This window comes from Camelus dromedarius, chromosome 11 (genome assembly GCF_036321535.1).
Source record: "Camelus dromedarius isolate mCamDro1 chromosome 11, mCamDro1.pat, whole genome shotgun sequence".
Taxonomy (NCBI): Eukaryota; Metazoa; Chordata; class Mammalia; order Artiodactyla; family Camelidae; genus Camelus; species Camelus dromedarius.
In genome coordinates, this window is record NC_087446.1 from 29,087,993 (window position 1) to 29,115,444 (window position 27,452).

General features: G+C 39.2%; 1 long non-coding RNA gene across 1 annotated transcript; it reads left to right on the forward strand.

Annotated features, from left to right (window-relative positions):
- Nucleotides 1–815: 815 nt before the first annotated feature.
- On the forward strand, nt 816–27,452 carry LOC135322470 (uncharacterized). Its single transcript, XR_010383044.1, has 3 exons — nt 816–878; nt 1,403–1,438; nt 27,377–27,452. It is a non-coding gene; the product is annotated as an uncharacterized LOC135322470 (long non-coding RNA).

Consider the following 27,452-nt stretch of genomic DNA (forward strand, 5'->3'; position numbering starts at 1 on the left):
ATATCACTATTTTTAAAAAATAGCACGGATGATGTAAAACAATCACCTTTCCAAAGGAATGCTTCATCCATCGTTTACTATATTGCTGAAAATGAGGGATTTGGGAAAGCTAAATTAATTCCTTGATGTGTCCTGGGGTACTATTTCTGTGTTCTTCTGAGGGTCACTTGTTCTATATACTAAGTACTTATTTGAAAGAATTGTTGCCTTATTTTATGTGTTAATTTGTGGGGGGAAGTTTATGTATTGGGGGAATTTAATTCATTCCTGCATTTTATCCAGGAAATTAGAGCCAGATGTTTTTGGACATTTGTTATTTGCTTTAAGTAAAGCTTAGGTTAAGATAAGAGAGATATATTGATTGGCTATTGCATCTTCCCCTGGAGAAAGTGAAACTTTCCATATCTTACATTTTATCCTACCTTACAGCTCCAGGATAGGCTCTAGTAAGAGGAAAACTTTTTGAATGTCTTTTTCTTTGCAGATGGCAGGGATGGAAAGGTACACTCAATTATATTAACAGAGGTCTCAATTAATTTAAATTCAAAGTGGTGCCCCCCCCGAAAGTCAGGGACCTTGAGAAAAAGTGCTTTCTAGGAGAGTTCACTGCCAGGTTCATAGAGAGGTCACTGTCCTCCTGCATTCCCAGGCTTGATCCTTAGATTCCGTTTCAGGCAGCACACTCTTAACAGTAAGAGGAGCTTGCTGAGTCTGTCCATGTATGTCTACTGGCTCGCCTGCCTGTCTGGCATCTCTAAGCCCCTCCTCTTCCACACTCCCTTCCATGACCTTCCCAGCCAAATAAGCTGTCCTTCCAAACATAACTAACTCATGTAACAGCTGGAGGCAACAGCAAAACAGACTGAGCTCATCGAAAGGTATTAACATTGAGTCCTTTTTTTTTTTTATTTTAGCACTGAAAGATGTTTGGAAAATTCATCTAAGAAACTTTTTAAAAGAATTTCATTCATAAAGATTGTTGAAGGATTTCTCAGAGAGTTTCAGTTTAGCAGATCTTTTGGATGGTATAAATGTCCATTTTATTATTTCTGCTTCTCCCATCCCTGAGCTTGGGGAAGACTAGAGAGTCTGGACAAGGAGAGAAGACTCACAGCTGGCTACCCACACTTTGCCTTAGAGATTCTAATGAGCTCTGCTGTCATGGTTCACGGACATTCTTTGGAAGAATTGAGAGGCACGATATTTGCGAGAGAACTAGGTCATGTTTTGAAGAACCAGGCTTTCTCCCTTTATTTGCCCTTGAAATTGTCTTCACTTTGATCTGAGAGTCAACTAAGCGATCTATTATACATTTAGGGAAGTACTGCAGCTAAATCTGTTAGGCTCTGTACAAATAAGGTACATTCCCTGCCTTCTAATATAGTTTTGTTATGACTTACAGGACTTGGAAAGAACTCAGTTAAACAACTGAATAATGGTGAGTTCATACTAACGTCATTTTCTTTCTTTTCCTTTTTTTTTTTGGTAGTTAGGTCAGGGGAACCCCAAATACATAGCATAGCATATTATCAGCAAGGTATATGACAAACTGGTCCTGATAGAGAGTTGTTTAATGAATTACAGTCCACTTGGGGAGAAGTGACTAATATGTGCTGCTGAGCCTGGTCCTTGATTCTACACTTGACTGGAGATTACAAAACTGGAAGGACAGGTAACACACTGAATGACAGAATCAGGATTCAGTAATATCTCAGGAGCCTAGTATGTGGACCAAACCCAATATAAAATTTAGCATTATTAATTAATTATGAAATTCTGCATTTAAATTTAAACACAGTAGTAATTGCAGCTTTAGGGTAGGAGAGGTCAAAGTTTAATACTGGTTAAGAATATTTAAGAGATTTTTATTGTCCATCATCAGATGTGATACAACCTCCAAATTACCCCAGGTAATCTTAACCTGAATAATAAAAATAACATCTGTCATTTATTGAGTACCTCATATGTGCTAAGATAACAAACTATAATGATGGTATAACTCTCCCCATTTTACAGGTGAGAAATCAGAGGAGATTAAGTAACCAGCACTAGGTCAAAATGGCTAGAAAATAGCAAAGCCAAGAGTCAAGATTGGATGCCATTAAAAAAAAAATTTTTTCTAAGAACTTTGCATTGGTTATTCATATCACATATGAAGAATGTTATTTATCTTAGGGAAACAAAATTAAATAAAAACACTAAAGAATGTCTAGAGAAAGATGAATAGAATAGATTCTGGAAGCTATGCCAAAAAAGGGCACAGTTGAAGAGATAGTAAATATTTAACATGGAAAATAGAAGATTTGAAGAGATATGGGAGATATCTTCAAATACTGAAGACTTAGGGTGAACTGGAAGCTACAGGCAAACAGATTTTACCCCTAAACAAAGTTTCCAACAATAGAAGTTTCAATAGAAGTTATAAACAAGGCAAGAGAAAGCTCCATGGCAGATGCAGAAAGCCATCCACTAGGGTTGTTCTTGAGTGAAATTCTGATTTTAGAGACATTTGACTCAGTTGAGGGAGTCTCAATTTGAGATCCACAGGTGAATTTCATGAATCCCTAGAAATTTTATGCAAAACAACAACAACAAAGTATATATATATATATATATATTTCCTGGGGAGACGGAGCATATATTTCTTCAGACCCTCAAAGAAATTATAAAAAATCTGTGAACCAAAAAATGAAGTCCCTTCCAATTCTGCAATTCTATTACTCTGTTTTGTAAAACTAGTCTTCCCCTTCTCCAGAGGTGCACCCAACAGAAATGCATGATTGATTTGATGTTAGGGACAAAGGAAAATAAACAGTTGAGGAAAACTTCAATGTTTTGAATCTAGAAACTGAGAAGCTGTTGATACTATTGAGAGATTAAGAAAAGAAAGGTGAAGCAAGAGATCCATTATCAGAGGAAGTTAATTAAGATAATTAAATAGAAATAAATGGACAAATTGAAGCCTGTCTAAAATTCCAGGACTGAGTATACAGAGTGTGTAATCCAAATATTGTTTTACTCCATGGCAGAAAAATGCTGAAATCTAGAGAGGTATAAACAGAGAAAAGGCTACTTGAAATTAGAACCATGAAATGTTGTAACTCTTACTGGTCTAGAGATTACTTACTTCAACCCCCTTATAATATAATTGAAGAAATCACATCTCAGAAAATTAAGAGATATACTGTCTACCATGGTACCCTAGTTGCCAATCCAAGTCTATGTCTACAAATTTAAGGGGGAAAAAATCCAGATTTCTAAAACATTCAAATCTGGAATAAAGATACCACTTAAATTTTTCAGGGGAAAAAAAAAAAAGCTAATCTTAACTACATATAATACACAAAGGTCCACTTTGTTATGGTATAAGGCAAGACCATAACACTGCCCCTTACAGTTTTAAACTATGAATTCCACTCTTCAGCATTCTCTGGGATGTTTTCACAGTATTTTTAACCTTGGTCTTCATAGTCTAATTTACCTCAGGAAAATTACATGGATTCTTAAACTGTAAAGAACAGAGAAGCACATGGCTATGTTATTTAGTACTGGTGAACTAGCCATACAAGTCTTTGGGTTTCTTTTTAAATGTTGCCTTGCTTGTTTCTAAGATCAGGGGGATTCTACCTCTAGATGTGCTCTTACATCAGCTGATCTTTGGTTCCATTTCTGTCCTTCTTATGAAAAGAGTCATTCTGTGCCACGCTGAGGTTCTTCTAGGCTCAGTTCTGACTCAACAGGTCTTTAGTATATATATATATATAAACTTTTCCACTGCTTCTGACAAGGTCAAGGTGGGGTTGAGACAAGAAAATTTTGGAACTAGTCCCTTTGGGACTTATTTCCTGAGAAAACAAACTGCTTTTCATAGTCTGAAAGCTTACAGAATTTTGACATGCAAAATCTGTGTGTGTGTTTGTGTGTGTGTGTGTTCACTTTTTGAGGGGCTCAAATTAAATAAAATTTTAGTTGGGGGGTTGCTGAAATGACTCAGATGTCAGATGCTGTAAATTCAATTTTAAATATTAAACCCCAAATGGGCTCCATGTTCCAATTCACACTGAAGCTTTATAATATATGGCCTTGGAGTAGAGGTATAATGATCTCTTGGGAAAGGCAAGGTCCAATTAAAATTCAGTTTGCTATCTTTAGGAAAGACATAAGCAATTATATACCCTTTGAGAGGGTCTTAGGAAATATATACCTGAGCTTTAAATGGCTACTCATTTGACTGTGAAGTTGAATTTCAACTCATCTGGGAGTTCGAGCATAAGAAAGAAATCAAATAACAACACTTTGTATATCCTGGTGTGTTACCAGGGAGAAAAGTGCTCCTGGAAAATGAATGCTTTATACATTTGCAGATATTACCAACCACTTATAAAACCAAGACTACTGTTATGTGTAAAAGTCATTCCTTTTAGGGGAAGCCTAGGAGTAAACGCAAATGTGGCTGACATTTCTACCACAAGATAAGATTTTTTTTATATCATGTTTAAGTTCTCTTGGTTAAAAAAAGAAAAAGAAGGGGGAAAAAAGGAAAAGAAAAGAAAGAAAGAAAAAAAACTATAACTCAGTATTCATAAACAATTCCAGACACTTCACCCATAAAATAACTCACAGGAAGACATTACACTTCTAAACACAAATGCTTTATTAGCAGCCTTTTCTAACTATTCTTTAGTTCAGTAAGGGAATTATTGACTATTTTTCTATATAAAAAGACAAAAATATACAATACATTAAAGAGAAAACATACAGACAAATGCTTTCTATTTCATTCATTAGCTGAGAACTAAGATGAAACATTCCCACAATGGACCCATCAGCAGACTTCCTAAGCTACAAAGGCCTCTAGACACAGCCCTACCCACCAGAGGTACAGGACCAAGCTTCACCTAGCAGTGGGCAGGCACTGCTCCTCCTGCCAGGAAACCTGCATAAGCCTTTAGTCCAGCCTCATCCACCAGAGGCAGATACTAGAAATAAGAAAACAATAACCCCAAAGCCTGTGGAAGGAATCCATAAACACACAGAAAGATAGAAGATATGAAGCAGCAAAGGAATATCTCCCAGGCCAAGGCACAAGATAAAATCCCAGAAGAAGAAATAAGTGATGAGGAGATAGATAATTTATCTGAGAAAGAGTTTAAAGTAATGGTGGCCAAGATGTTCAGAGAACTCAAGAGGAGTATTGATGCACAGAGTGAAGTTTTTAGCAAAGAGTTGGAAAATATAAAGAATACCCAAACAGAGATGAAGAATAAAATCACTAAAATGAACAACACACTAGAAGGAATCAAGAATAGACTAAATGAGGCAGAAGAACAGATCAGTGAGCTAGAAGACAGATTAGTGGAAATCACTACTTGAGAACATGAAAAAGAAAAAAGAATACAAAGGAATGAGGATAGTTTAAGAGAATTCTGGGACAACATGAAGCACTCTAATATTCACATTATCAGGGTCCCAGAAAGAGAAGAGAGAAAGGACCTGAGAAAATTTTTGAAGAGATAATAATCAAAAACTTCCCCAAATTGAGAAAGGAAACAGTCACCCAAGTCCAGGAAGCACAGAGAGTACCACACATAATCAGCCCAAAGAGGAACACACCAAGGCACATAGTCATCAAATTGACAACAATTATGGATAAGGAGAAAATATTAAAATTAGCAAGAGAAAAGCAATGAATAACATACAAGGGAACTCCCATAAGGTTATCAGCTGATTTTTCAGCAGAAACTCTACAGGCCAGAAGGGAGTGGCACGATATATTTAAAGTGATGAAAGGGGGAAACTTACAACCAAGAATACTCTACCCAGCAAGGCTCTCATTCAGACTTGATGGAGAAATCAAAAGCTTCACAGATAAACAAAAGCTAAAAGATTTCAGCACCACCAAACCAGCTTTGCAAAAAATGTTAAAGGACTTTCTCTAGTCATCAAACCATAAGAAATGAGAACAAAAAGAAGAAGAAGAAAAAAGAGAGAGAGAGACCTACAAAAGATTGCTTGTGCTGGTCAGGATCTTTTGTGGTTCCTTACAAATTTTGGAATTGTTTGTTCTAGTTCTGTGAGGAATGTCGTGAGCATTTTGACAGGAGTTGCATTGGATCTGTGGATTGTTTTGTGTAGTGTGGCCATTTTGATAGTGTTGATTCTTCCAATCTAAGACCACAAGAAATGTTTCCATTTCTTTGTGTCCTTTTGGTTTTCAGAGTAAAGGTAACTTCCTTGGTTAAGTTTATTTCTAGGTGTTTTTTTTTATTGTTGTTTTTGATGTAATGGAAATGTCTCTGCCAGTTATAAAATTCTGGTTTTTGAAGTAAAAAAAAAAAAAGTGAATGAAGGGCAGCAAATGGCAAAATAATCCTTTTTTCTGTGTGAGTTGTATTCCTATATATATATATATATATATATATATATATACTACATCTTCATTATCTTCATTATCTATTCAACTATTGATGTGCACATAGGATGCCTCCATATCTTGGCAACTATAAATAAAGTTGCTGTTAAAAATAATAAAAGGTATTGTATTATGAGTGATTCAGTTATACAGCCCATTTATTATTTCCACAAATTTGCTGAACAGCAGTATTAGTTAATGTAATGCAAGTTGTTGTAATAAGTAAACCCCCAAATTTCAATGGCCAAATTTTAATGCTGTAAAGGTTTAATTATCAACAGAAACAGTGTGGTGAGAGTGACTTAGATTCAGGGAGCCAGAATCCCTTCATCCTTTGCCTCCATCATCTTCTAGAGCCTCGGAGTTCTATACATTTATCCAAGATAAGAGAAAAGAAGCTTTTGAAGGCTCCTCTGTTTATAACACCATCTGCTCACACACTATTGGAATGAACAAATCACATAGCCACATCCAGATGCAAGATGGTTGAGAAATGTATTTCCCAATGGGGCAGCCACCTTCCAGTGACAACTTCATATTCTGGAAGTTTACCCACAACATCTATAATAGGATACTGTGCTGAGCATTGTGGAATTTTCAAAAATAAATCAAACTGAGATTATGCCTTCCAGTAGTATGCACTTCAGTAAATTTTTCCAAGTATCCTATTTCCTTATCAATAATACTAGTTAATATGCATTAGAAGCTTGCTGTACATCAAGATCATTATGGTTCCAGAAGGTGTATAGGTGGCATTTTCAGGACTCAAACCCTGGTGTGTAAATGTCCATATCCAGGTTCTTTCTTCCTGACCTCTGCAGTCTTCTAACTGTTGCCAGAGAATAGGTTCTTGCCTCGCACAGGAAAGAATTCAAGAGCAAGGCATAGTAAAGTGAAAGTAAATTTATTTAGAGAGATACATACACCACAGAGTGCAGTACATCTCACTCAGAAGGGAGAGCGGCTTAGGAGATACACATTCTAGAGGCAGAATGCAGGTCATCTCAAAAGGCAAGAGGGAGAGAGGCCAAGAGGTGGGTGTTCTGCTTAAAGTAAAAATAGATACACACTCCGTACTGAGTGCTGGCTGTCTCAGAAGGCAAGAGAGAAAGCCATCACGAGGTGCAAGGCTGTTAGTTTCTATGGGCTCAGTAATTTCATATGCTAACAAGTAGGAGGATTATTCCAACTATGTTGGGGAAGTGGCAGGGATTTCCAGGAATTGGGCCCCCACCCACTTTTTGACATTTTATGGTCAACATTGGAACTGTCATGGCACCTGTGGTTGTGCCATGAGACTCAAGGTCTTCTGGAAGTGGGAGCTGAATTTCTGCCATCTTGGTTCTAACCAATTTGCCCTGTCCTCAATTGCTGTGTCATTCCTTCATTGGTTGTGCCCTGCCCCCTTCCCTCCTGTCTCATAACCGCTTGAGGCAGGGATTCAAGTCTGGTTCTCCTAAAGGTTCCTATCACAAGGCAGAGCCCATACTAGATAATGAATAAAGGTGTATTATATCAAACAGAACCCTGGCACCTACTGCTGGGGTAGCTATTGGTCATACATTAGAGCCAGATTCTAACACATAAAAAGCTGTACTCCAAAATACAATTACTAATAAAAGAAATTTTTGGTGAAATATGAGGTGCCTATACTAAAATATTGATTACTCATTTAAAAAGAAAATCTGAGTCAGTTAAGATGGATATGCTAATTTATTTGAGGAGAAAAGCATTTGTGTATTAATGGGGAAGAAAACCTCATATGAAAAAGTACTCACGAGAGAGCAAGATGTCCAAGGTAGGTCAACACAGCACTTTAACTAGGATATTCTACCATATTCTCCCCGTACATCCACCCTCTAACCTTACAAAGCTGCCTTGCTTCATATGATCCATTCCCAATTTGACAGCTTTTTCTTACAAAGAAATGAAGAAAAGATTCCTCTAATCTTTATTTCCTGTTTTATGGGCAAGGTTTCAAAAGAAGGAATTTCAGATATAGAACAGCCCTTGACTTAGACAAAAAAAGGTGCCAATTCTAGTACGGGATATAGTTCATATGCATAAATAACTTGAATACAAGGTAGAATTAGAGATAAACAATCTATAAAATGAGTAGATGAGATTCTATCAGAGGATAGAGATTACATGCAGTTTTGCAAAAGAAGTGAACTTTCAGCTAGGACTTTTAGAAACATGAAAAATTAATCAAGTTGACTAAATATAAGGAAAATAGGAAATTGCCTTTTGGAAGTATACAGTACAGTATTCAGTTAGTCAACCAACAAGTAAGTTGAGTACCTCTATGCAAGGTAGGGTGTAAAGTGTGGAGGGATGGGAGAACATAAAAATGTACAGAGACAGCATCTGCCCTCACTGTGGTCAGAAGCTAAGAGCAAGAACAGAGAACAACTGGCATGGACCGGGCACCCACCTGTGCCTGGCAATGTGCTAAGTGCAGCAGTCATTATCTCATTTGGCATTAACGCATGTGAAGCACTTAGCCAGGTGCCTGGCACAGAAAGAGTGTGCAATGGTGGTAGCTTTGATTTCAATGCCAATTTTATATGGAGCTTATTATCATCTCTGCTTTCAAAATACATATCCAAAGCTCCTTAGCTGGAGAAATCAGACATAACACAGATGGAAACTTCAATAATTCTGAGAAAATGGTGGCCTGAGCACCCACACTGCTATCCTCTCTTCTATGCCCTGCTTCCATTCTAATTCTAGTCAGCTTCCAGCCACCTATCTTAAGCAGAGCACCTTCAGGGTAGGGTGCTAGGTAGGGTCTGGAGGATGCATGCAAGACCTTTCATCTGTGGAAGCCCAGCTGGAGAGAGCTGGTGATGAGCTGATTTCCACACACCAGCAATGATGAACTGAAAGCAAGAGTCAGAGCACCGAGCTTCCTGGAGACAGGGTGGCCCTGGGGGATCTGTGAACCCTTAAAGGGCAGTGTGGCAGCTTGAGGGTGATCTTAAGGGCACCTGCTGGTCTCCTTGGCTTTGGAGGAGTTTGGACAGAGCTGTACAGATGGGCTCCAGTCCTCCCTGCCCTGAGGCTGGTTGACTACCTTGACGCTTTGTGGGAAAGTGACGTCCTCTTGACAATTTGCCAACAGGGACCAAGACTGCTGTATCACCAAGCCTGCTGTATCTCCTTCCATTCCTGCAACTCAAGTTTCCTCAATGCTAATCTAGGCAAATAGAACCAAGGGTTGGCAGTGAAGGTAATGAATACCTCAAGGGAACTAGTCAGGTTGAGGAATAATAATCCACAAACAAAGATGAATATTCTGCTAAAATAAAACTTTTGGAGGACACAGATAACCACCATTTTTTATTTAACAACAACAAAAAAGCACACTTACAGAGATTTAAAAAATAGCATTAAAATAACTTTCCAGTGATCAAAAATATGGTCTTTAAATTTTAAAAATTTAATTCTTTTAAGGAAAGGATAATCCCAGATGAGGAAGGCTCCCTAACAGTACAAGGCAGTACACAGAAATGCCAAATGAGTAGTTCTGGCTCTCAAATCAAGCTGATTATCAGCCTCACCTGTGATGCCTGTCAAACAATATAGATTTTTTTTTCAACTTATCCAGCCCTAATAAGTTGGAAACTCTGGAAGTAAAGCCAAAGAAACTGCATTTTTGTTGGAAGTGGCACTGGTTTTGTTTGATGAACACAGGTTATGGGGACATGTTCAGATTGGAGACAAACAAGGAATAAGTTAGATCACCAGCTTGTGGGGGTGGTTAAAAGGGAGCTGAATTGAACTACAAAGGATGGGTAGTGTTTATAAATAATGGCTTACAAATATGAAACAAAGATTGATGAATGTTCTGTTTACGTGATCTCAACTTTTCATGGGGTACAGTCACAAACATTTGTCACAATTATAGAGCAAATATCAAGTCTAAAACTTTCATATGTATATGTCTAGCCTTAAATAATGTAAAACACATCAGAGAAATAAGAGGTTGAAGTAGTGCAATTCTCCGAAAGTTTAAAAAGCTTGGACTCATCTAGTTCACATTTCCCTCACTCTGAGTGTGTTTAATAACTAAAATAATTCAAGTTAAATTTTTGCAGTCGTATTTTTATTTTATCCATTGACAATAACAATGGTCCATTTCTCTCCCAATGTTCCATTTCAACAAAGATGGATCACCATGTTGGCAAACTATGAGGGAACAGCAATAGGAATAAATGGAGGGCTTGGAAGACAAATGTGAAATGGTGGTTCAATTTGATAGAATCACTCTTGCATATTTTTCTCCTACATTTCCTGAACTACTCCCATGAAGGGAGACAACAAAGTACTTCTTGGCTCTGTTCCCTTCCAAAGGCTGCTTCCAGCATCACTGATGTAAAATAAAAGGAATCAAAAGATTCATGGATCAAGAAAGATGGCTTCTGATAACTTCCAGTAAGTCCTGCCTTTGGAGCTCATTTTTTCCAGGTGGTGTGATGGAATGAATAAATGCACCTAAAAATTTTCACCCCTATGCTTATTTACTAAAAGCAGCCAAGCTCCATGAAGCTGACCTTTCTGCAGTTGTGAGACCCACAGCATGACTACTTCCTCAAGAGAAATGAGCCCAACATCTCCCCAAGTAAGAACCACAGAACACTAGTCTTCTGAGATACTCTCCAACAAATGAAAAGCACTCTCTTATCAAACCTGAAATGAGATGCAGACACTGTTCCCTCCCAGAGGGCTGTGGGACATATTAACATGTGAGATTAGCATCTGAGTTTCTGAGGATCCTGTAGAAGAAAAACCATTTTAACGCTCTTTAACTCATACTTTCCAAAACTTATTAACCACTTGTATTGGTTTGCTAGGGCTGCCGTAGAAAGTATCACAAACTAGGTGATTTTGGTCATGGTTCTGGAGGCTAGAAATCTGAGATGAAGGTGTAGGCAGGGTTAGTTCCCCTGAGGGCTGTGAGGGAAGGATCTGTTCCAGACCTCTCTCCTTGACTTGTTGATGGCCATATTCATGTTCACGTGGTGTTTGCCCTGTATTTCTGTATCCAAATATCCCCTTTTGATAAGGATACCAGTTATATTGGATTAGGGTCTACCCTAATGACCTCATTTTAACTTGATAACTTCGTAAAGACCCATCTCCAAATAAGGTCATATTCTGAGGCACTGGGAATTTGGGAGGGGTGGGGACACAATTCAATTCAACCCATTATATCACTGAACCTTTTTTCAAACATCATTTATTATCAGCCTGCAGCGCACATTTTGGAAAATGTTACTGTGACCTCACAGGTCATGCTCTGCCTCAGTAGTTCCCAAATGCCACTTGCAGAATATATACAGAATCACTGGGGTGCCTTTTAAAATTCTAGATTCTTGGGTCTTGCTTCCACAGATTGAAATCCACTAGATCTAGGGAGGAACTCAGGCACTTGCAATTGTAAAATCTGCCTAGGTTCAGACGTGTAACCAGATTGGAGTTTTACAACCATTTAGCACTCCCTTAATATTTTTAGACTTGATTTGGGCCAGAAATCTCAGAATAGCTGCATAAGAGTTGCATCTCTTCTTAAAGTAGTAGGGACATAGGATTGTTTCCTCATTTCTGGTTTTTATCATATCTTATATCTGTCTCCATGATGATACAAACTACTTTGTGTACATATAGAAACCTTGCCTTATTGATTTTCCTTATTCTCAGTGCCTACCAGAGCGCCAGCACATAATGAGAATTTAAGAAGTGTTTACTGAATGAACAAGTAGCTGAAGCAATGCACATGGACATGCACAATTTTTTTATTGTAAAAATAAAAGTTCTCAATGTTGACATATCTTTATCTTTGAGAGATTTCATCTACTCTTGAGTTTAAAACACAACCCATGCACAACCCTTCCTCCCTTCCCTCTCTCTATTCCAGCTCTAACATGCCTTTAGTTTTCCAGACACTTCATACTCTTTCTAGCCTTGAGGCTTTTTGGTACCTGTTACATTGGAACACCTCTCTCTGCCTTCTTCCTCCACCCAACCCCCAACTGCCACCATTTTCAAACTAATATTGGCCCTGCCCCTTTAAATTAGAAGTGGTGCCCCTGTTAAACATATCCATGCAGTGCTTTGGTTTTCCATTGAGACATTGCTCATCCTTGTGAAAATTAGTTTAAAGGCTGCTCTCCTCACCAGACTCTAAGCTACACTGGGCAGATTTCATGTCTACCATGTTTATTTTTGAAATTACAGAGACTTAACACAAAGCAGGAGCTCAGATACCAACTGAGGGATTCTGTACTTTACAGTGGTGACATGCTTTTATCCACCATTAAAATGAGAGTGTCTCTAGAAAAGGGACTAAGTTTAATTCATTTTTCTATTTTTGGCACCTGGCCTGGAGCCTGGAAGACAGAATGTTTTCAGTTAATTTTTTTAAAATTGTTAAGGCTTTGTTTATTTGTATCTTTGTTTAGTTTTGCCTAGATGAAAGCCTGGGATACACATTTATGAAGAAGGGTAGATGTTGGTGAAAATACAAAAACAGATTTGTTCTCTCTTGTCATTAGAGCCTAAACTTAAAATATCTGTAAAATAAAAATAAACAGAATAACAGGGAATGTTTAACAGAATTGAGGCACCCCAGACAGCTTGATAAGCTTCTAGAAAGCAGAAGGAAACCACAAATGAAATAGCCATTTAAAAGTCAGTTTTCAGATTGCCAAAAGATCATATCAAATACAGCACTCAGCAGTCACCTTCTATCAAGAAACTGAAGTATTTGTGGGGTGGTGATTCAACCAATTCCCTGTTTCTAAAGGCAGAGAAGCCCTGAAGACACATACACAGCCACAGCTCACTGGGACAGCGGCCAGTACCAGACTTCAAGTAACATAAGTGACTGTGACTTCATGTGGCGTACTTCTCTCTTCCTAAAGGTGCTACTCAGCTTTTTAACTCTCTTGTAATGTTTTGTTCTTTCAGTGACAATCTGCAGCAGACAAGTTGTTTCTTCTATAATATTGAAAATTGGTTTCCTGGTAACTTGCTGTTCCTACTTCTAGGCAGTTATGTAAGATAAGGGGGACAGGCATCTATTTCTCTAGGGAAGGTAGAAATGTGTCTTCTGTCTCTTCCCAATATCCTCAATGTAGAGAGCTGGTCATAAGGGCATGCAGGAGAAATTTTGCACTGGACCAAATTACCTCTGTAGAAGAAAGAGTGTGTGATCCCAAACATTTTTCTTGAAGATTAAATGGATTTTCTACATCATTAATGGACTGGGATGATAACTGAGGTCTCAGCAGATTTTACTACCAAGATTTCATTTTACTGCCACATTTTCATTTTAGAACCAAAAAAAGGGGCTTCCTCTTAGGGAAAGGATGTCCAGACTAGTGATAAAACCTCAAAGTCAGGGCTTTGCGGTTCTGGTACAGAGTGGCTAAGACTGGAGGCATCTCCTGATACAAATATGACAGTATTAGGTAAATGGCTTGGCCTTTGGAGAGAGTGAGATCATTCTCACCTCAATCACCAAACCCTGGCCCAGTAAGGCCACCATCACAGCAGTAGATAATTGTGCACCCAACTTCACAGGTTTTCGGCTGAGATATTGTGAAACCCACAGCCCATCTCTGGTGGATCAGAGTCCCCTCTCTCTTGTCACCTGGGATTTCTAAGTAGCACAGACCTACCTTTTTGTTCTAGACTGGTTCCTGAGAGTCTGGGTTACACAAAGAGAAAAGCCTCATGGAAAAGAAATGTGAAGGTTTTAGTGACTATATATATATATTATATATATTATATATATATATATATTTTTTTTTTACAATGTTAGCTTTTTTCAATACTCTAGGTTGATAACTGGACCATTTCAATCCCAGTGTCAAAGAATGAATTATTGGCACTGTAATATTTCTCATTACTACCATAACAAACTAACACAAACATAGTGGCTTAAAACAATACATTTTCATTACTCTGTAGTTTTAGAAGGCAGAAGTCCAAAATGGATCTTACTGGGCTAAAATGAAGGTTTGCTAGGGCTGTGTTGCTTTGGAGGCTCTAGGCGAGAACATGTTCTGTTGCCTTTTTCAGGTTTGGAAGCTGTCTACATTCCATGACTGGTGGCCTCTTTCTCCATCTTCAAAGCCAGCAGTGTAGCATCTTCAAAGTCTCCCTTTTCCTCACCCCTACCTCTCTCCCTCTTTCTCTGTTTCCAGAGTCACATTCCCTTCTTTTTTTAATCTGAGCCTCCTGCTTCTCTCTCATTTGGACTCTTATGATTACATTGGACCCACCCAGAAAATCAAGATAGATACTCCATCTCAAGGTCTGTATCCTTGATCACATCTGCAAAGTCCCTTTTGCCCCATAAGGTAACCTATTCACAGGTTTCAGGGACTAGGATGTAGATATCTTTGTTGGAGGGTATTATTCTGTCTACTGCACTCTTCATCATCTCAATAATGAATGACTTATCAGTACCCATCATTATCTTAGCAGACAGTAGGGCTCTTTAAAAGGGCACTCACTGGTCAAGACAGGGAAAAGAGAATAAAACATAAGCATAAATATCATTAGTACAATAGACAAGACTCAATGACTTTGGATTCTTGTTTGGATAGATGGCATGGATGAAGGGCCATTAACTAAAGTCAGAAATACATGAGAAGGCTTCAGGAAAAAATACATGATTGTAGATATTTTCAGTTTGAGAGATAATATAGCATAAATTAATCTAGTACCAGATACAAGTGCAAACATTCTTACAATATACTTTGTCAGGGTTTGGCGTACATATTGTATGAGCCAGCATAGTTCAGAAAAAGATAATGGCATTTACGATACTGCAAGATAGGTAACTTATGTGTCAATTCACTTCTTAACTCTTTTTTGATTCCATACCAACCAAGATGCAGAAAGGAATTTTTCACCCATCTTTATAAGTAACACAAACACAATGGGCCCGATGTGATTTTTTTTATAGTTTTTCCTGAAGATTGGTGGGGACCTGGGAAGCAGCCACAGTGCACGCAGCTCTTCGATGCCCCTCCTTTTTTGCAAAGTTACTCTTCCATTATTTGAAGTCATGGTTCAGCCAACACTCAACTCTGGAAATTTGCCCCAGAGCAGATTCACCCTGAAGCCAGTGACAACTAAGTTTCAGGTCCCACTTGCACACCCCGCCGTGAGTTCTGGGAGTCACTGGGAACTACAGAGTACTTGAAGTGGAGCAAGGAGCCAGGCGGCAAAGCGGAGTATTTCTGGAAAAATGCCTTGAAAGAACAAAGAAGCAAGGGACTGGTATATCCAAGGCTTTAGTAATTTTTCTGTGGTTTCTATTATCATTCTACATAGTCTTTTTTGAATTTGATTTTGAATACCTAATTTTATATTCTCTCAAAAAAGCCCTCCAAGTTTTATCAGCTTCAAGTTTTACAAAACCTATCTATTTTGCCTAAAGAGATTTTAAAAAGCACTTATCAAATAAAGATGGCCCTCCCCCATGCAGACTTTCCATACAGGACTCCTAGATAACAAAACAACATTTTTACACATAATTATGTATAATTAATTTGCCTGCACCTGTACCACGTTGGCCAGAGTCGTCCATGTCCGACTCATTTTTGTGTCCTTGGTGCTCAGAAAGTTATCAGATGTTCAGAAAGAATTTTGTAAAAATGTGTTGATGTATTAAGTAAAGGAGTGGATTAATTTAAATTAATTCTTACATATGATTTGACCTAAGGGATAAAATTAGGGACTGAGTGTCAGCATTCACTGTGCACTTGCATTCACCATAATGCTCCTGGAGGGAATAGTATTAGAGGGGCATCACCAAGGTTGAAAAACAATAGTTCTCAGCAGACCCTCATTCGTGCCTCTTCCATGCTCAGAGACATCTGGGGAAGGTTCTCACCGTTTGGTTCTCTGGCTAATCTACTAGCAAAAAGGGACAATTTAAGGTGGAAGCTTAGTTCTGACCACAGGTCAAGTCAGGGTCTCTAGTCCAGCCTTATCAGTATATACCAGTATTTATCAATAGCTAATATTTTGATTTCCCATCTGCCTCCTGTATATACTTATCTAGTTTTTGTATCTTATAATGGCAAAGGGCATGTTTAGTTATTATCCTTTACCCGAAACAACTCCTCCTGAAATATAGGATCTTATGCTCTGTTATTTGCTTTGCTGGTAAATTCCTGCTCTGAAAATTTCCAGAGAAAGATTTAACCAGATTTAAACTAATTTCAAGGAAATAAAAAAAAAAACCCAAACCAAAAAAATCCTCCAAGGTTAAAGGTGACTTCTGACTAATAGCAGAATGAACAGAAAGGCAAGGAAAAGAGGCCTCTGAGATGCAGGATAAAGGGAAGTGAAGAGAAGGATGGCAGAGCAGTGTAGAGAAGGAAGGCAATGGAAAACTCAAGAAAAAATAGTGGGAGGACAGAACAGAACTGAAGGCCTGAAGGATCATGGGAAAAAAGAATGAAAAGAAGCAGACACAAGATTCTAGAGCCCAGAGACATGGCCAGGCCCCCTAGGGTGAGGAGGGAGGGCAAGTCAAATCAAAGAAAAGGGTAGAGAAATAAGGAGAAAGGTTTGAAGGATTGTGCACTGCAGGGGTGGGGACACAAATTTACTTATGTTTTTTGTTAATGTTTTTCATCTAGTTCCTTTATAATTTTAGTTTAGACTTTCTTTAAATAGCTCTAAAATAAGACCATTAGCTGGGAGTTATTATAAGTCAAAAACAAAACAAAACAAAACAAAACAAAACAAAACCCACTGCTAACAAGTGGGAGTTCTCACACCCCTAATCAGAAAGGCCTGTGTCGTGTTTCCAAATCCTGTCCCTAGAGACCATGAGAAGTTTTTAATGATAGTGTTTCCATAAAAGCCAGATTTAATACAATCACCACCCAGACCAAATGTAAGGGAAATCCAAAAACTGCTTTCAAATCCAAGTACTTCTTTAAAATTTAAAATTATATACTAAGACGATGGTTCACAAAAATTTTAAAGCAAGGGAACAAACTAAAAGATGCAGAACAGGAAGATTTTTTTTTTTTTAAAGCAGAATAAGAAAAAGGACAAGCCAGAGTCTGGTTACATCTACTCATGAAGCACAACAGATCTCATAAGTATATGAGCTCTGAGTCCAGGGGTTATAAGCCCTAAGTGAGAGGTGAGAGGGAGCAGCGAGAAGTATGCTTGCATAGAGGCTTTCAAACACTTTTTGACTATGACTCTTAGTAAAAAATATATTTTACCTTGTGACCCTAAGGAATAAGTATATACTTGAACGCACACACACACACACACACACACATGCACACACATTTTAAACAAACTACCTGGAAAAACACCATAGTCAATAAGTGTTCAGGATAATTGTACATTCCCAGTGTAGCTGTGTACTGGAAGGACCCAAACTCTACCTTCATTGGTCACTAAAACGGTATGAGTCCTAGAAAGCCCACTGCTGATCACACTGGCCAATGACTCTGGTAGTTTATGTGATGACGGACACTAGTTTTAACAGCAGAGCCTTCCTTTGTTTGATATCTGTTTGAAATTCTCCAGTTGGGAGATGTTTATGTTCACATGAATATAAATGTAAACACACCATCTTATGGTAAACATCTCTCCAGAAAAAAAAAAAAATTCCATCTTTTGACATAAAAAAAAAAGGCAGCAGCAAAGTGAAGTTAATGCCTTTGGCTCATGACATTGTAAAATTATCTGGAGGCTCTTTAACACTGCCCTAAGAAATCATTTAATTTGGATTATTTCAGGGTATATCACTCTCATAAGGCTGCTCTGGGCAGTTGCACCTTTAATGAAGCTGATTAGATAAGAGAAATAAATACCGTTTAGATTGAAAGCTGTCTCAACAAATGTGGAACAACTGTTTTTATTTAATTCAACCAATGGGTTTATTTATATACCCTTCCTTCTTCCAGAAAGGACTTAAGTCTGCTTAACTAGTGTGAAGGTCTGAAAGTATAGGGACTCCTGAAAGCCTCAGATTAATATCTAGAACATATAACATGTCCAGATAGTTTTCAATTATCAATTTGTTAATCTAAGCGTGGAAAGAGCTTTTAAACAGCAGTGAAACATCAACTGACTCCGAACCTGCAGTTTTTAGTAAGCTATTTTGTCATTTGGAGGCCTGCACAATAAACCTTTTGTTCTTTTCTTAAAAAAGACAGAAGGGAAGAAAGAAAAGCAGCCTTCTGGTGTTGCTTTTGTTCATTTTATCATCTTATCATTCAGCAGCCTATTTAGGATCACATGTGGGAAAGTATGTGTGTAAGCTTGAGCTCTATACTCAGAGCAGGAATTACCTGGAAAAAAATCCTTCTCAAATGAGTAGCTATGTAAGAAACGAAAGAGAAATTCCACTTTCACGCTGAAGTTGACTTTACATTCCGTAAGTAATGTAAAGTCTAATGTTTAAAATTAAGAAAATGCAAAGCAGACCATCTATGTGGATGTTTCCACACTCCATTTTTATGACAACAGCCTGCTTAACTGAGATTATTATTAGATTGATGCAGTTAGAGGAGGAAGCACCATTTTTAAGACAATCTGCTCTGCCTCAATATCCCTTTGTTCTTGAGATTAAAGGGTAACAAAGAGATGTATTTTCTACTGAATTACACCCGTATTACATAGACACTATGGAGATAAGAATTGCACTAAGTTCCTTAAATATATCAATATGTATGATTTGAGGGCCCGAGACAGAACCACAGAAAAAACAAATCTTGATTGAGTTCTGATCTCAACACTGAAATAGACTCATTTTGGAATCCTGATACCTGGAGTAACCCAGTTCATACCCATCTGGGAGCTGCCATGGAGCCAAACATTTCACAACTGAAGAATATTCGTTATAAATAACATTTAAAGATGTGACAATTGGTCAGATGACTGGACATTTAGAAGCTTCACTAGGTTATTGGCTAAATTTAGTGACAGCTGATTAATTAAAAAGTCCATTCTACAACTACCATGATCTTCCCTTGAACAATTTCATAGCTATCATGCTTCACTGGAAAGAAAAATGAATTAAGTCTGATCTCAATAGCATGTGAATAACTACTGCAAACACAATAATTTCTAGAGGATTTATTCCTATCCTATACCATTCAGCTTGGCCATGGCCCAGGGTTCTGTTACTAAGGAAGACGGGAGAAATGGCTAGTGGGAACTAAGTAGTGGACTCCATCCAGTAAGCTACCCAAACATATCTATGTGCTCATTCCCATTCATGAAACAAGTTTCATCTGTTTACTGCTTCTTGCTCAAAGCCTAGAATCTCTGTGTGCTTTCCTCTTTGCTGGGTTCAGATGTGGCTGCTTTAAGACTAAAAATTATTACCCCTATTAAACCAAATAAAAAATGGTAGTGAAGGGACTAGGGAAACTACAACAAAAAACTGTATTTGGGGGAAGAAGGAAAAGGAAATACACAGCTGTTATGGTTCCCCAGCAATGACCAAATTCTGCAGGGCAGAAACAGCACACCCATGACAAGACCATGGCAATGGGAGGTTTAGTGTTGACCCAGCTGGCAGTCCATGGTTCTAATCTCTAGGAGTGTTTCCCTTGTCCATTGTCCCCTGTGACCCCCAACACTAGTTACTTTAGGAAGTTCTTTGTCCATTATCTTTCACAACTACAGCTGAGGTAGACATTGTAGGATATTTCTTTCCTTGGTGTCTTAGTTTGGGACGCCATAACAAAATACCAGGGACTGGGTGATTTAAACAACAGACATTTATTTCTCACATTTTTGCAGGCTGGGAAGTCCAAGATCAAGATGTCAGCATGGTCGGTTTCTGGTGAGGGCCCTTCCAGGCTTATAGATGGCTCCCTTCTAGCTGTGTTCTCACAGGGTGTGGGGGCTAGAAGACAAAGGGGAGCTTCCTTTTCTCATGAGGACACTAATCCCATTATGGGAGCCCTACACTCACTGACCTCATCTAAACTTAATCACCTTCCAAAGGCACCACCTCCAAATACCATTATCACATTGGATGCTAGGGCTTCAAAGCATATAAATTTTGAGGGGACACTCAAATTGTTCAGCTTATAACACTTGGGGTTATCTAGCTTCAGCAGACCACTTCCAGGTGGTCTGGGTTTAGAGACCTAGAAATTTACTTAAAGAATTTTATAGGCAAAAGCTATTTTGGGTAAGCTCAGAGTTTCTCTTGATGTACAGTTCTCTTAAAAGCTTAGTAGACTACCTTATCTATTTGCTGTTGATAAGTTTCTGTGCAGGTAATGACAGTCAAATATTTTATTTAGACATAGTTTTTAAGTCTGGAGACTTTATTTCACCTACTATGTGCTCTGTCATTCCCAAATCCTCCAAAGAAGGGCAGATACCTTGAATCCATGAGAAGTCTGAGGTAGGACCCAAGAATTTGCATTTCTAACAAGTATACATGGGCTGCAGATCCTACTGGTCTGGAGAACCTCATTTGAGAACCACATCCTTAAGGTATCATTGGAAAGAAGAACATGAGTGCTTCACTTGATCAGTTCAATGCCTGCAGCTTAAATACTTCCGAGAGAGGGAGGAGCAATTTGCAATCATCTTGAGATCCAGAACCCTAACCTATTCACCTCCCAGATCATCCTTTTGGTGGGGAGGGTCACAAGGCTGAGATTCAGGAGATAGTCCTTCACACAATTACAAATGAGTACAACTTGTTCATCACTCTCTTGGAGGAAACAGGCTTGAAATGAAATCCTCCTTAGCAAGCTTCATTGATAAATGACCAGGAAACACAGCATGATTTTTTTAATCCCACACTGACATAAATCTTAGTTTTGTTGCTCTTCCCAGTAGTACAACCTAAGAATCACCAGCAGAAACCAGTCAGAAATTCAGGTGATGGCTGATTAAACTGATCTTGGTGCTAAGCTGAGGTCAAGCAGGACAGCTTCCTGCCCAGAGGAAAAGTATCTCTGAGTCACAAGAATAGACAGTGATTTAGTTGTAGTTTGAATGCCTCTCTTATTCCCCCACATGTATGAGTACTCTAATGCATCTCACACAGGGCCTTGTATGTATCAGGTCCTTAATAAACAATGAATTAATTAATTGATTAGATTAGATTAATGTCACAGTGTTTGCTATATGACGTCACAGGAACTTGATGAGTTAAAGTCAATGCTCTAGCAATGTTCATCTCGACTTCTGTGCTTTACATCAGCATCAGTTACTTTGTGAGGAAGGCACAAAGTGTGGCATCTGTCTAGTTCACAGAGATTCTTCCAGTGGCTACCTCCAATTCATTCGATGACTTTCAGTCTTCCTGGGCACAGAGTGTGCAAAGTCAAGTATATTCCGTTTTCCCAGCCATAGTGATAGGTCCAAACAATGGTCAGGTAACCTACTAGGGCCAGTAAGAGTCTCCCCTAGGACATTTGAAACTGAAATTCCAAAAGAGAAATTGCTTTCCCTTTTTAGTCACATGGTTTGTATGATGTTACCCAGGCTGGTGCCAACTAATGCATAAATGACTTTTAAAACGAGGTTATACGACACTTCCTACGGAGTGAGTTCAAACAGAGCGTGGAAATGGTTTGAAGCCTAATCCCTGAGGCACTTCAACACTTAAAAATCACGAACACGAAAAATCAGTAAAGAAGTCTGAGAATGACTATCTCAATGAGTAGGAGAATAATCAAGGGAGCTGCGGTATTTCAGAACTAATTACAAAGAAAATGTTAGAGAAGGAATGATTGGTGCACTATATGCCATTCCTGAAACCCTCTGTTTCTGCACTTTTTTTTCTTAATTTTGACAGATGCTTACAATAAATTAATTTTTTTTAACTTAAAGAAATTTTGAGTTCAATAAATTTGAGTTCATTTCCTGTCAACCAAAAGTCCTTGACTGTGGCACCCTCTAAGATGGCTGCCAGTGACACCTACCTACTGGTATTCAAGCCCTTGTATAATCTCCTCCCTTTGAGTATGGGCTGGACTTCTTGGTTCATTTCTAATGAATAAACTGTAGCATAAGTGACAGAATGTCACTTCTGAAGTTAGGTTATTTTTTAAAAATGTGGCCTTCATCTTGGGTGTACTCTCACGCTGTCTCTTAGATTAGTCACCTAGAGAAAGCCATTGCCATGTTGTGAGACAGCCCTGTGTAGAGGCTTATGTGCTGAGGGATCAAGACCTGCCCACACCACATGAGTGAGCTTGGAAGTAGGTGCTCCAACCCAGCTGAGACTTTAGATGAGATCTCAGTCCCTGCCAATAACCTGAGTGAAACCTCATTAAAAAATCTTGAGTCAAAAGCCACATCCAGGTCCTTGGCCTATAGAAACTTTGCAATAAATACTATTTTCAGCCATTAAGTTTTTGAGGTACTTTGTTATGCAGCAATAGATAATTAATGCATTGACCAATATACTTGAGTACAGAGATAATATTTCCCATTAAATATGCCAAAGTAGTAAACAGTCAAAGAACATTCTTATTCTTACTTATGCCTCACCTAAACATCATTTTATAGATTAAAAATCTGAGTCTCCTAAAAGTGAGGTAGTGTGCCCAAAGACTTACAGCTAGCAAGTGGCAAGCTCTGAAGTCAAATCTACCTCATCTCTTTCTAAGTACAAGATGTGTTTAGAGAGACTATGAGAGGGACTTTATGGTTGATGAAGGGTTCATATAGAGAAGTAGTAATAGAAATATCTGAAAAGGAAGATTGGAATGCAGTTGAGGAAGGCCAATTTGAATACGAGGCTAAGGAGTTTGTGTTAAATCTTAGATAATAGGAATAAAGATCTTTTTTAGTAGAGGGATGATATGACTGAAATGTTGGTTTGGAAGATGTATATGATATCTTTTTACTACATGAAGAGACTAAAATAAAAGAGACCCGTCAAGCAGCTGGTCTAGGTGCATGGAAATAAAGAGAGGAATGAGAGAAGTCCCCCCAAAGAAGAATCAACAAGACTTGGTGACTAAGTGACTATAGACTGGGGGAAGGGAGGTAATGAAGACAAAGCCTACATGGTAAAGAGAATGGCGCCACCATAAACAGAGATTGGGAGGTCAAGAGGATGGAGTATGAGGGAAGTAGGTAAGAAGAAAGGGAAGTTGAATTTCAACTACATAGTTAGAATACAGGTCACACCTTTGTTGGGAGCTTGTTTGGAGGTTCTAGCAGGGGAGCGCAGCTACTCGTATACCCTTGACGGAGAAATACGGTCCGCCTCTATTGGGGATGGTTGTCTTCTTCGACTGAGCATGCAGCTTCAGGAGGGACGCATATGGAGTGGTGAGGAAGGAAGGAGACACCCACCTAGCCAGCCAGATCAGCTGAATCAACCCTGGCAATCAACGGGGTGACAGATGTCACAGCCAGATTGCCCTCACATCCTACAGATCACAACTTTGAATGTGAATGTGTAACTGGAAATCAGGAGGCATCCTGGCCAAAGATTATGAAGAGATTCAACTGCATTGAGGTTATTAAAATCTAAGAGCCCATGAGTTTCCAAGGAAAGATGAAGAAAAGCAGTGTGGTAGACACTGTTGTCTCCCAAACACCATTTCCCCACTTCGACCTTCCTAACTGAATTCTTATTTGGTTCCGTTAACACCCTACCTCTTCTCAATCGTGAGCTTTGCACAAAGTTGTACCTGGATCTAGAAGGTGGATCCTCGTTAGTCTAAGCCAATGATGGTCTTTCCCATCTCTGTTTGGAATGTGCATGGGATACAAATCTAGGCAAGGAGATTTGACAATCCCATTAGGAAGCTCCTTAGGAGGCCTGAGAGGAGATGGCCTCTTGTTTTCCTCTAGAAGTTGTTCTGTCTGTCTTGGCATGAAATCTGGAACTGCTGTGCCATTTTGGGTCCCTGAAAAGCCAGGCTTCACTGGGCACAAGCATCCTGTGACACAACCAGAAACCAAACCTTGGGAAATGATTCCAATTGAGAGACCTGGAAAAGGAAACAAAACCAATGAAATACAGAGAAAGGTTGGTCAGATGCTAGGAAGACAAAGAAAATCAAGTTAGACTCTGAAGCCAAGGTATCAGGGAATTGAAGAGAAGGCAGAGGTTTTGATGGCGCTTAGGCTGGGCCAGGGTGAAAATCCCACTAGAGACAGAGTAAGCTAAATCTGGGAGGGAACACTGGAAGACAATCTTCCTTTTGGACCAGCATATTCAAAAAGCTGCACTTGACAGGATTCCTGAGGTCATTCTGGGATCAACTAAAGGATGTTTCTAAACTATTAAACACATTGTCTTTTTAAAAAGTAACATTCATATTGGCCAGGCAAGTCATCTAAAAACCAGCCTCAATATAGCTATTATTCAGATTCACTCTATCAGTGTGAAAATATGGGTTGAAATGGACTTTGCTACTTGAAATTAAGTGTGATCACACTCAGCAGCCCCGGGAAGCACTCCAATTATGAGAGGCCTTGAGCCGTGGGGAGCTGGGAGCAGCATTCAGAAAAAGAGAAGGGCTCCTTTCTCTGGGATTTTCTCTGTTTGCAGCCTGAATCCCAAGTGAATGTTCTTTCTCTTCCATGATTCTCTTTTTCAACATATTTCTCTCACTTTTCCCTCACAGTTCTCCCTCCCTTGGAGGAAATACCTGGACTCTTGGATGAATCACAATGACTTCACTGAGCTGTTGGAATTAACTAAAACTTACTCTTTCCTAATAAATCTCCCCCAAGCCACCACACAGCAGTTGTGAATTCCCAGCATGGGACATGGCTGACATACTAGGAAAAGCTGGCTGTGTTCCTCAACTTTGTTCATCGTCAGTCCCAGAATCAGCAGACATTGACACCAAGACAATCAAATAAAACTATATAGCTTTCTAAACATAACTCTTTATCTAACCTGCCTTGAAGATTTGGTACTTAGATTTCCCAGAAGTCTGGGCTGGGTTTACTCTGAGAAAAAGTGAAGCCGACAAAAGACAGAATTCAGAAAACAGTGATCAAACACAAACCTTGCTAGCTGTAAGGCAAGATTTCAGCCTTCAGGAAATGCAAATAAAATCACCGAGGGTGGTTTAGACAATGGCTCATCAGAAGAAGTGGTATTTGATTGTAAAATGAGGGCACAGCCATTGTTTTCTGATTTAATGCATTTGTGGGCATTCACTTCTTTCCCCAGCTTTTACTCCTGGGGGGCCGGTGGCTGAGAACAGAAGAGGTACAGAGTTACAGAGAGTGTGTAAAGCATTTACCGGCTAACAATGCCTACATTCTGCCAAAATCGTGTTAAATTGTTAAAAATATACTTCATTGTGTTGTAGCAAAACTAAGTCCCACCCCAGTCCCCACAGAGACAGGGTGATTGGGTTTCAGGGTGAGGTGCCACCCAGTGCTTTCGGGGGCATTAATGTGCCAGCTGCTCCCACAGCATTCATTTTATTTCCAGTCCCCAGGCTGGTTTTACACTTTGTTTTTGTGTAAGGGAATCAGGATTAGTGGGTCTTTTGTTAGTGAGGGGCGAGGGTGAGCAGCATCTCCTTTGAGCTCTCTGCACAGAGGCATCCTTGCAAGCAAGGCTCGCAGCTTTGATTTACTTCTCACGCGCTGACTTTTTCAAAAAAGAAAGGATCCACTGCATCAGGCTGCTCTGTTGGAAGCTCGTATGGCAATGGACTGGGGTGACCGGCACTTCCAAAATGCAGCTCGCAGCCACCAAGCCAGGGTTACACTGGCACTCCACACAAATGAAACGTTCCCAGCCCAGTAAGAAGAGTTTGTAGAAAGAAATGCCCCTTTATCACACAGTGAAAGGCATTATTGGGTGGTCCTTGTCTGAGAGCTGAACAGAGCATATGGATTCCGACTTGCTTCTTTGAAGGAGCTAACGTTATCTTTACCCACTTGGAAATGCTGAATTGCTACCAGTGTTCAAAGTCCCCCTCGCTGGCCAGCGTGTCCAACTGCAGTGACCTGCTGGAATAATACCAGTGAGATTCTCCTCCACTGAGCAAATCACCCAGCCTCTGAAGGAAAGAGTGGCGTCTTTTGTGGAGCAACTTCTCTCAAGATGGAATGTGAAACACAGACACACAGACACACACACACACACACACACGTGCATGCGTGTGACACATGCCACACAACATTCTTTTTGGGTGGTTTTTTTTTTTTTTTTGGTTGTTTTTTAAGACTGGGAACAAAATTACTAAGCAAAATTTCCCAATGAACACGCCTCTCTTTTATTTTTAAGGACAGGGAAGGCAAAGTGAAAAAGGAGCCTCCCTTATCCTCCTTCCCTTCCCCCTCATAGCCCGGAATCAAAACACTCATTCTGAGCAGAGAGCAGAGGTGGAGAAGGTCAAGAAACTTAGGCCTTGTCTATTTACTGGCTCTGTAAGGAACTATTGTGGCTCAGCAGCTGTTCATCTTGCTCCTTCCGAAGCCGTGCCTGCAAGTAGACTGGGGAGTGGAGTGTGTGACACTGGCAGGCAGGAGGGAGTAGGGAGTAACATCTAATATTCTTTGCACCTCAAGAAAGATGGGCTTTGTTTCTCAAAAAGAGCAGAGATCCTGTTTCTGGGTAGCTGTTATCAGAAACTGGTTTTAAACAGGCACGGTTGGATAGTATGTGTGTGTATGGTGTGTGTGTATGTCTCAGTGGGAGGGGAAGGATAGAGGAGAGGGAGAATAAAGTCACAGTATACTCAGCCTTTCATTCTGCACTTTTTTTTTTTTGCATGTAGAAAAAGCTGAAAAAATTTCAGCCAAATGAAAAGCTGTGAAGTGGTTGAGAAAGACTTTATGACTAAGAGAGGATTGCAAAGGAAAATATGTAAAAAGAGAAGTTAAACCAGCTGGCTTGTTTAATTTTGGCCTTTCCCCCTCTTTTCACTTTTTTTCCCTTTAGCTTAAACTAGGGAAAAATGTACTGTGTAATAATCCAGTGTTTTTCCTAATATTTAGCCCTAACAAAATTCTTCACAAGACTTCGTTTAGTGAATCTCTGGGGACTGGGCGTGAACGTGACATCTCACCCCTG